The following is a 9,916-nucleotide window of genomic DNA, read 5'->3' as shown; positions in this document are numbered from 1 at the left end:
TTTTGATCAATTTTGGGTATTTTGGCAGAATTTAGTAATTTTGGCCAAATTTGGGTCCCAAGGGCAGTTAGGTAATTTGGAGGTGCCTCGGGGCAAAAGGCCAAGTTGGGCATTTCAAATAGAATTGGGTAGATATCCATTCTAAATGAACCATGGATCAATGAAATCCCCATTTTGGGCTCTCATGTATTGATCTTAATTAGTGTATTGTGAAGATATAGTAAGGGTATAATGTACCTTAGCTTCAAATCAACACCCAGGGTCAATCCTAAGGCCAAGTAACCCTATAAGAACTCTTCTTGAGCTTTCCCATAATGATCTTACCTTATAAATATTAGAGATTAGGACCAATATGTGGAATCTCAAGTTGAGCAAAGAGAAGAGTTTTGAATTTCTAATGGTGATAATACCTTTTCTACTTTTCTAAGACTAGTCTATAGGAAAGTCCTATGGCTAGACCTAGGCTACTAAAGAAGTTTCTAGACCTCAACCAAAAGTGAGGTCAACACCTTCGTGTTGGTGGAACTTGAGTTGAACAAACAACATATCCAAAAAATCTAAAAAAACTTAACGAATAATCTTCTCAAACAATCTACTCATCATAGGCTAACGAAAGGCTGTTTAAAAACTAAGTAAAGCTAGTGATAAAGGAAACAACATCGTTTCTGTACTTATGAGTTTTTCATTCTTACAGTAGTTTCGACTCGAAGAAAGAAAAACTTGGGGTTATATAGACTGAAAGTGCCACCATACTCCTCATGCTAAAGGAATCATCGTCAGAATCGTACATGCAGTTTGCTCTCCTCAATGGCCAACGTGGGTCGACAGACTTTTCCTCTGTCGGGCGGCTTTTCCTTCGATGGCTGACGACCGACATCTTCCTCCGAACAGCCACAAGAACCCAACGACTCCCCCGATATAAAAACTCCAGAATGACAAACCCAACAAATGATGACAAAGGTACTAAAACTAAGCATGAAAAACGTCTAACAGGGAGTATCATTAGCAAATGATGTGTTCAAGATTTATTTGATTTATAAATTTTCTTATATTTATCGCAACTGTCACTATCAAGAAATAAGAACATTCAGGACATAATATGTATACTAAAAAATGAACTACATGGATCTCGAGGCAATCCGATAACCACAAACAAGGAGAATAAAATGTCCTTTACTCCTCTGTCTAAAGTGAGACTAAGAATGTAATTTTGACTTTTTTTTTTCCCTTCAATATTCTACAAATAAGAGGGCTATGACATGTATAGGGTGCTTTTAGGATCTCCCCACTTGTAACATATACTTTTTATGGAATAAAATGAATCTACGAACCCCGGAACAATCAATTCGCCCCTAGCGGGCACTCTCCCTCGCTCAGTTTATTTTCCTCTGTCTCACCCCTTGCACAATCTACCAGACATATTTGAATTTCATAACATCTATTTGATATTTCTATTTATATCATGATGTTGCATATAAATCCATGCATAAAAATGTGGTTTTGACTTTTAAAAATTTAATGAAGTCTTATTTTGTTATGATGTTAAGATTATATTTTTATATATGATGTTAAAAATTTGAATGTTATGAATGTAAATATTAAAATTTAGATGTTGGAGCTTTAAGAACTGATGCTGTAAATATTAAAATTTAGATGTTAGATATGTAAATGCATGAGAATAGCTTTAAGAACTGATGCTCTCTCACCCCTTGCACAATCTACCAGACATATTTGAATTTCATAACATCTATTTGATATTTCTATTTATATCATGATGTTGCATATAAATCCATGCATAAAAATGTGGTTTTGACTTTTAAAAATTTAATGAAGTCTTATTTTGTTATGATGTTAAGATTATATTTTTATATATGATGTTAAAAATTTGAATGTTATGAATGTAAATATTAAAATTTAGATGTTGGAGCTTTAAGAACTGATGCTCTGGCCACGGAAAGCTGTCCCCACTAGTTAATAATGCAACTACATTCCTCAAGCTATAAGGTATAAAATAATAAATTTTCTGCATTTAAAGGAAAAAAAAACAATTTGTAATTAAATATATCATTTATTCGCACGTTAAATATAACCTTGTTCACGTGGCTGGTTAATTCTAGTTGATGTTTACATGGAGAGAGAATTGCTATTTAAACATTAAGAAAAGTAGTGAATTTTAGATCTTTTATTTGTTCGATTGTTAGGTAATTAATGAATTACTGGTTGTGGCTGTTTTTCTTTCCCATTCATTTATTTCATTTTGAAAAACTCTAATTATATCCAATCCTTTGTTTAAATATTTTAAAATCACTTAATTCAATTTTAATCTTCTAAATAAACGAGCAGGATGTTCTTCAACGACAGAGTAAGTTCACTTTTTTTCTTGAATTGGGGAGCGTAGAATTATAAAGTTGGTGTACAACAATCGTTTGACACTAATAGTTGCAATTAGGCTGTAGTTTCTGACGAAAATAGCGATAGAGGGCTGCTAAGGCCGAAATGGATTGCTACAAATGTAGTAGTCCATCATATATGTTATAGATGGTGGTTGTGATATTATTAGTTGGCCAAATAGACCATTGTTAAAAGTTGTAGCAGCATCCGTAGTGATAAGAAAGAATAATATTAGTTGACAACCGAGGCAATTGTTCGAAGCTGCATGAACAATGTATTTCAGTTCTTTTTGTAACTCGAAGTCGCCAAACTGCCTAGTCATCGCCTTAAGGTACCCTTTTTCCAACGGGCCCACTTACTTGAATCATATGAACTATTCAGAGGAGAGGAGGGAATGGAAAATAAGAGAATTTAAGAAGGAGACTATACAGACAAATTTGAAAAGAATTTGGAGAGCTAATGTGAGGTAAACCTTGTGCAATAAATCAAGGGTGTACATCCAAATAAAATTGGATAGAGACACATTGAACCAAACATCCATAAAAGAATACCTTAATAAGTTATCCAAGTATCAGAGAGACACATTGAACCAAACATCCATAAAAGAATACATTAATAAGCTATCCAAAGAACCAAAAGAACGTTTTATTTTGAGCTCAAGACCAACTCCCAAAGAAACATATCCCTTTGGTTAATTACATCTTGGGGAATGCCTAAAACTTCTCTCGATTAAAGAAGTGATCCTGATTCTCTTTATATTTGTTAATGTGATGTATGTGATTATATTTTTAATTTCCTTAATTATAATTTTTACTTTGCAACGACGTCAAAAACTTGATTCCCAGCAAAAGCTAGATAAAATATTGACTTCGAAGTAAATAAGAATACAATTATAATATTTGAGTATGAGATACTACGCAAGTATACATATCGTTATCAAGTAATATAAGATTTTTTGATTAAACCTTGAGTATCAAACTCACAGGGAAAACTAATAACATGCAATTACAAAACAAGAGAAATTAGATAAAAAAATTTTATTTAGCAAAATATTCTTACTTAAACTCTAGATGCTATAATAGGAATGAAAGTTCGATTCTTTTTTATATTTTTTTTATAATAAAAAATAAAGTAAGTAAATAACTAACTTAACTAGATATTTGCAGGATGAATGCAATATTAATAAACTATATTTTTCGTTATCATGAATCAATAAAAAGTATAGGAATTCTGTCGTGGAAGCACTCTAATTGTTTTGTAATAAATATGAGCAATAATAATCTTTACCCTTACTGAAGATGCTATAAAGAATATTGAATAATCTATAGTTTGAGATACTAGCTCTCACTAAAGGGTTCTGATACACCTAAAATATCTAGTCTTTTTAGACACATTTTTATACCTATTTTTGAGATATTACGCTTTAATGGAAGGAATTTTCTCCTTCGTGCAAGAGAAATCTTCTCCTTCATGCATGTACTTAATGCACTGGTGTAGAGTCAAAGGTACTATCCCATACTCATGAATCCAGGAGCGTCCGAGCAAGGATCTAAAGGATGTGTTCCCCTTGATAATGTGGAACTTGGCTTCACTTTTGAACTCCCCAAATTGGAGAGGAAGGGTTATGGTCTCGAGTGTCATTTGCCTCTTCTCGTTAAAACCATTCAACAAGTTCCTATTGGAGCATGGTCGTCGTGTGCCTAATGAAAGAAAATTGAGGGTGCACGTGCTAATGATGTTAACAAATGTGCCAGGATCAAGAAGTATAAGGTTTAAAGGTGTCTTGTATATCATAACTATCACGTACAAAAGACGGTTGTGGCTTGAGGTGCCTAAAAAGTCATCCTCAGAAAAGCTGACAATATCTATCTCTTGCAGTGTATCCGCCTCCATCCTTTCCTCATTGTAGTAAGCGTGAAAATCTTCGTGCTTTAAAAGAGCTTTCACCAAAGTTTACTTCAATTCAGGGGATAGAAGGTGATCATCAAAGATGCTCAATAATGTTGACAACCTTTTAAGGCGTGCGAGCATATTTTAATCCACCATGCTAGGAGGACTTTTAGCTCTCTTGCTCTAGACAGAACCTCATTTGGATCATCTATCTCTTGAGTGATGATTTCCTTCCCCTTATTGCTAGAAGTGGGCTTAGCCACCCTCAGAGAAAGGAGTTTGTCGCTTCTCAAGCGGACCTCCTAAACATCCTCATAAGGGGAACCAACGGGATCGTCCCTTATGGATGATTCATGTAGTGGCTCTATGTAAAGACCTTGAGAAGCAAACGTCTCACCTACATCATCTAACAAATTGCTTAGATCATCACGTATGTCGTAATCACCATCAAAGAGCTAAATAACGGGTAGTTGCTCCTCTCCTTCACTATGATCATCCGAGTCAAATTCATGAGAGCTAACCATATAAGTAGAAAACACTAAAAGGTACTTAGAAATGTCTTCCTTCATTTGATTCATAAAAAGTACAAAAGGCATTAGAGGGAAATGGCTCCTGCTTTAAGCTCACATTTGCAAATGAATAGAAAGAGAGTACATCAGTAGTAAAATATGTAGTAGACGTGGTCGGAATGACTGCAACAATTTTGGTTGATCTTCTTCTAAGAGGATTCTCCAAGTTTTGCTCCAAAATCTCAATTTCTTTTGCCATGTAATGGGCTTCAAGCCAGTTCTTGAATATGTAGCAATCTTCAGTTGCATGGCAAAGAAACATATGATATAAGCAGTAGTTGGGTTCTGCGGACTTTTCCACCTCGCCGAGCTTTGAATACACTGCTTAATGAGATTTTTAAAGATCTTCTTAATGCAATCTCTTTTAAAAGAATAGGCCTTAGGTTGCTTTTGCTCATCGGGTTGAGTCTTCCACTTCTGAGATGATGGGCGAGCTTACTCTGTGGACATAATGGGTGTTTTGTAACCAATTAATTTCCTATTCTTATTAGCTTCCATTGCCATTTGCCAATGCCCATTAGTCCATAGCATGAAATGTTTGCGAACTAATATCTTTTATATTTGCGGTTGACCAACATCGAACATCAATAACATGGCTTCCATCATTGCCATAAGTTCACATAAGACAACCATGTTAACATGAGGTAGTCGTTGACTAACATCTTCGACATTAGCATTCAAACAACATATGCAAATGTCCAACTCGCAGTGCCCCATCATCACCATCTGCCAATGCTCATCATTTCAAAATATTTGCATTGTAGACCAACGACACCCATAATCTACAATCAGCTAGTGTCTAATTCATGAATTTTCAACTCCTGAAACGTGTCATTTCACTAATTACTAGGAAGGATATACCCTTTAAATTATAACACTAAATTTCAACTAGATTAATACGTAAGATCCTATAAATTTTCACTTTTTTTTATTTTCCACATACAAAATTTTTTTGTATGTGCAACTTTTTCATTTCTACTTGCCTGTATGTGTTGCTTGTGTTCTTTTTCGTCTCAATTCTATGCCAGAAAGTAAATATCTCACAACATAAATCTATATCATCACTTATTTCAATTATACAATTTAAATATATAAATTTGATATTCTATTTAAAGATAAAAATAAGACGAGAATGGAGTTTTCTACACTCAAAAAATACATATTGAGTGCTAGTAAATAAGTCCTGGTAAACTGATATATTAACGCTTTAATGTTGTACAAAGATCAAACACATGAACAAGTAAAAAGAAATTGACAAAAATGGCAGCGAGAGTTTTTTATGTGGAAAGCTCGAAGAGCAAAAATCATGGAGTCAAGCCCAGTTAAAATGATTTAACTATGCATATGTGGGTTGCAAAACTATATTGATACTTGAATAGCCGGAAGTAATATGACACAAGTGGCAAGTGACTTTTGCTAGGGAAATGACATAAAATGTTGAGGAAATAGTAGTGATCTGGCTGTTGTTAAGAAAAGTCGATTTAAGAAAAGTCGACGATAGGGGTCGTGTGCCATAAAATATGCTAATTGTGTCTTTGGCAGTGGCAGCCAAATGACGATGGTCGAGAAGTGGTGACGATGGTCTGACTGTGGTTGGGTAGCAACGATTCGATAAGGCTGCAGCTCATCAGTTGTGGTCGAGCAGTGGTGGTCCTGCATTGGCAGTGGCTGGATGGCGGAGGCCGGGAAGTAGTAGTCTGAATAAGGCAGAGGATCGATAGTGGTCGCGCAGTAGCGGTCCGGCGGAGGCAGTGACAGGTCGACGGTGGCCTGGAAGCAACAACAGTGGTCTGGCTGTGATAGAGGCTTGACAACGGTGGGTCTAGTGATGTCAGCGACTGACCGACACTGGTCGGGCAATGTTGTTCCTATTGTGGAGATGACCAGCCAAGGAGGGACCGACAGTGGTAGAGCTTATGAACTCTCACGAGCTTAGAGCTCCTTCAGAATTCTCCTCTAATTCCAGGTCTTAAGTCCCTTTCATGAAGGGAATGATGGTTTATTTATAGATTTTGTGAGTGACATACTCTATAAATACTTTATGAATTTGGACCACTTCATTTGAAGGGTCAGAGCGATCCTTTGAGTGGATAGTATTATATGAGTATTTGTGTGCCTTAATGATGTCATAATCGAGTAATCTTACACTCTTTGGATTTGGCTCGACAATACACTCGCTTTGACTATAAACTTGTCAGAGTTAGAATTCATTTGAATTCAATTGTCAATCCAAAACCTTTAGTTGTACCTAAATGGCTTGATCTAGGCTTTATCGAACTGGGTTCAAACCAATTTTGGCTTCATTGGGTTTGCCTTGTCGAGAAGGCCCATCTGACTTTAAGCTTGTTGGAATCGGGGCCCCAGATAATTTTGAATTTGAATTCAAAACGTAAACAGCGACGATTCGACAAGGCTGCAGCTCGACAAGGCTGCAGCTCAACGGCTGTGGTCGAGCAGTGGTGGTTCTGCATTGGCTGTGGCTGGATGCCGGAGGCCGGAAAATAGTTGTCTGAATATGGCGAAGGCTTGATAGTGGACGGGCAGTAGCGGTCCGGCGGAGGCAGTGACAGGTCAACGGTGGACTGGAAGCAACAATGGTGGTCTGGCGGTGATAGTGGCTTGACAACGGTGGCCCTAGTGATGTCAGCGACCGACCGACACCTGTTGGGCAACGTTGTTCCTGCTGTGGAGATGACCAACCAACGAGGGACCGACAGTGGTAGAGCTTATGAACTCTCAAGAGCTTAGAGCTCCTTCAAATTCCTCGTCTAATTCCAGGTCTTAAGTCCCCTTTCATGAAGGGAATGATGGTTTATTTATAGATTTTGTAAGTGACATACTCTGTAAATACCTTATGAATATGGACCACTTCATCTGAAGGGTCAGAGTGATCCTTTGAGTGGACAGTATTATAAGAGTATTTGTGTGCCTTAATAATTTCATAGTCGAGTAATCTTATACTCTTTTGATTTGGCTCGACAATGCACTCACTTTGACTATAAGCTTCTCAGAGTTTGAATTCATTTGACATTCAATCGTCAATTCAAAGTCTTTAGTTGTGCCTAAAAGGCTTGATCTAGGCTTTATCGAACTCGGTTCAAACCAATTTTGGCTTCATTGGGTTTGCCTTGTCGAGACGGTCCATCTGACTTTAAGCTTGTTGAAATCGGGGCCCCATATGATCTTCAATTTGAATTCAAAACGTATATTGTTTGAAATGCTATGAGATTCATGCACGACTAAAATAAATATTTGGGAACATTTCAATATCATTTTTAACTCTCTAGGGAAACAATGGCTTGGGTCTTTATCTTAATGAAAAGTACTATACTCATCAAAGCAATTAACACAATCAAATTAATCCTGTTTTCTTACTCCAAGTGCTCATAAATTCATGCACATGTATATTTACAAATCCAACACCTAAACTTTAATATTCACATGAATATCAATTCAAATCCTAGACATCACATTATAAATATTACTATTATTTACTTTTTTAAAAGTGTAACACAATTTGCATGCATAAATTTATAACAAATGCAAATATCAAATCTTTGGCGTTAGACATGTAAATACATAGGAGATGTGCGGCATGTAAGTGAATATCCCTTTCGTTTTTCATTGCTTCGCCGTGGATTGTGGGCATGCCCTTAGTAGTGCCTTGGCTTCAACTTTATTGAGGATAACATAACATTATAACTAATTTGAAAATATTTTAAATTGTATGATCCTCTATGCGTCATTAGTAGTGTCGGCCTAACCGCACTCCAACCCCATTGTTTAATTGGGAGTGCATCATGCACTCCTTCGGAACCTCTACTTTTGTCCCATGCCAAGACTTAATTAATCTGCATGAATGATTTGTTTAGTTTTCTTATGTGGATTTGTGCCTTGATGGAGTTAGGACGGCTGACAATTTGATGATTCAATTCAAGCTTATGTGAGTGAGACTTGCTATTAAATTCGTTTAATGAATGGTGAATTTGAGTTTAGGATTAGTTTAATTTTGAGTGATGTTCAAGTCATTAGAAACTTTATTTTTATAAACATATATTAAGATTTGAATGATCTTCAAGTTATTATCATAATTAGTGAATTTTTTATAGCAATGATTCATTCATCTTTATATATATATATACATAAAATGATTGTGAGAAACTTTTTTAAAGTTTTTGGGGAAGAATGTATACATCATGGGGAGGATTTGCCAAATTTTAAACTAGGAAGCATATGAGTGACAATGTTGGCTGAAATTGCTGCTCACTAATTTTTTACTCTACCAAAGAAATGATGTTTTTATGTAAGAAATTTATGTGGGTTGGTAAGATGTCATCCATATTCACATATAATTTTAGGTTTTTTTTAATAATAATTGAAGCAAAATTTTTCTAATGCAGAAATATCATGATATCATCATTATGGTAGTTGAAGATTAAAATATTTCAAAAAAGCAAAAATGGCAGAAGTTTGTAATATATATTTGGGATAGTTACATGAATAGCTTCCGAAATATTGCTATTTGCAAACCTAGCACATTGGTGGTATTTCTGAACTATTGAAATAATGTATTCATGCTCGCCACAATCTAATAATTGAGAATTTGATAGATATGAAAAAATTTTGATGTTTAAGTGAAATTTTGAAAAATGGATAAAAAGATGTGCTAGATAGGGATCTCGAAAAAACTCGTTGTTTGTGAACAGTTCCTGTTCGAATCATACGTTAAGCTAGAGAGTCGAACACTAACAAATTTTTTAATCTCGAATTATAAACGAGTAGAACACGAATAACCCTTTGTTCAATCTCGTTCGGCTCATTTTAACTATAAATAAATAGTTTTTTTTTTAAATAATTATATAAATTTTATGTAAGAAAGTTTATGTCTTTATGTGTGAATGTAAATATATACATGAGTCAGTTTATAGAGCATCTGCTTCGGTGGTATAAGTCTCCTCTGGTTTGGGGTTTGATTCCACCTGCGTGTATGGTGAGGTACTCGAATTAAAGGCACATTAGGGATGGTCGGGTATATATATATATATATATATATATATATATAGAGG

The sequence above is a fragment of the Phalaenopsis equestris genome, unplaced genomic scaffold (genome assembly GCF_001263595.1).
Source record: "Phalaenopsis equestris unplaced genomic scaffold, ASM126359v1 Scaffold000002, whole genome shotgun sequence".
NCBI lineage: Eukaryota > Viridiplantae > Streptophyta > Magnoliopsida > Asparagales > Orchidaceae > Phalaenopsis > Phalaenopsis equestris.
This window is presented reverse-complemented; position numbering follows the sequence as displayed.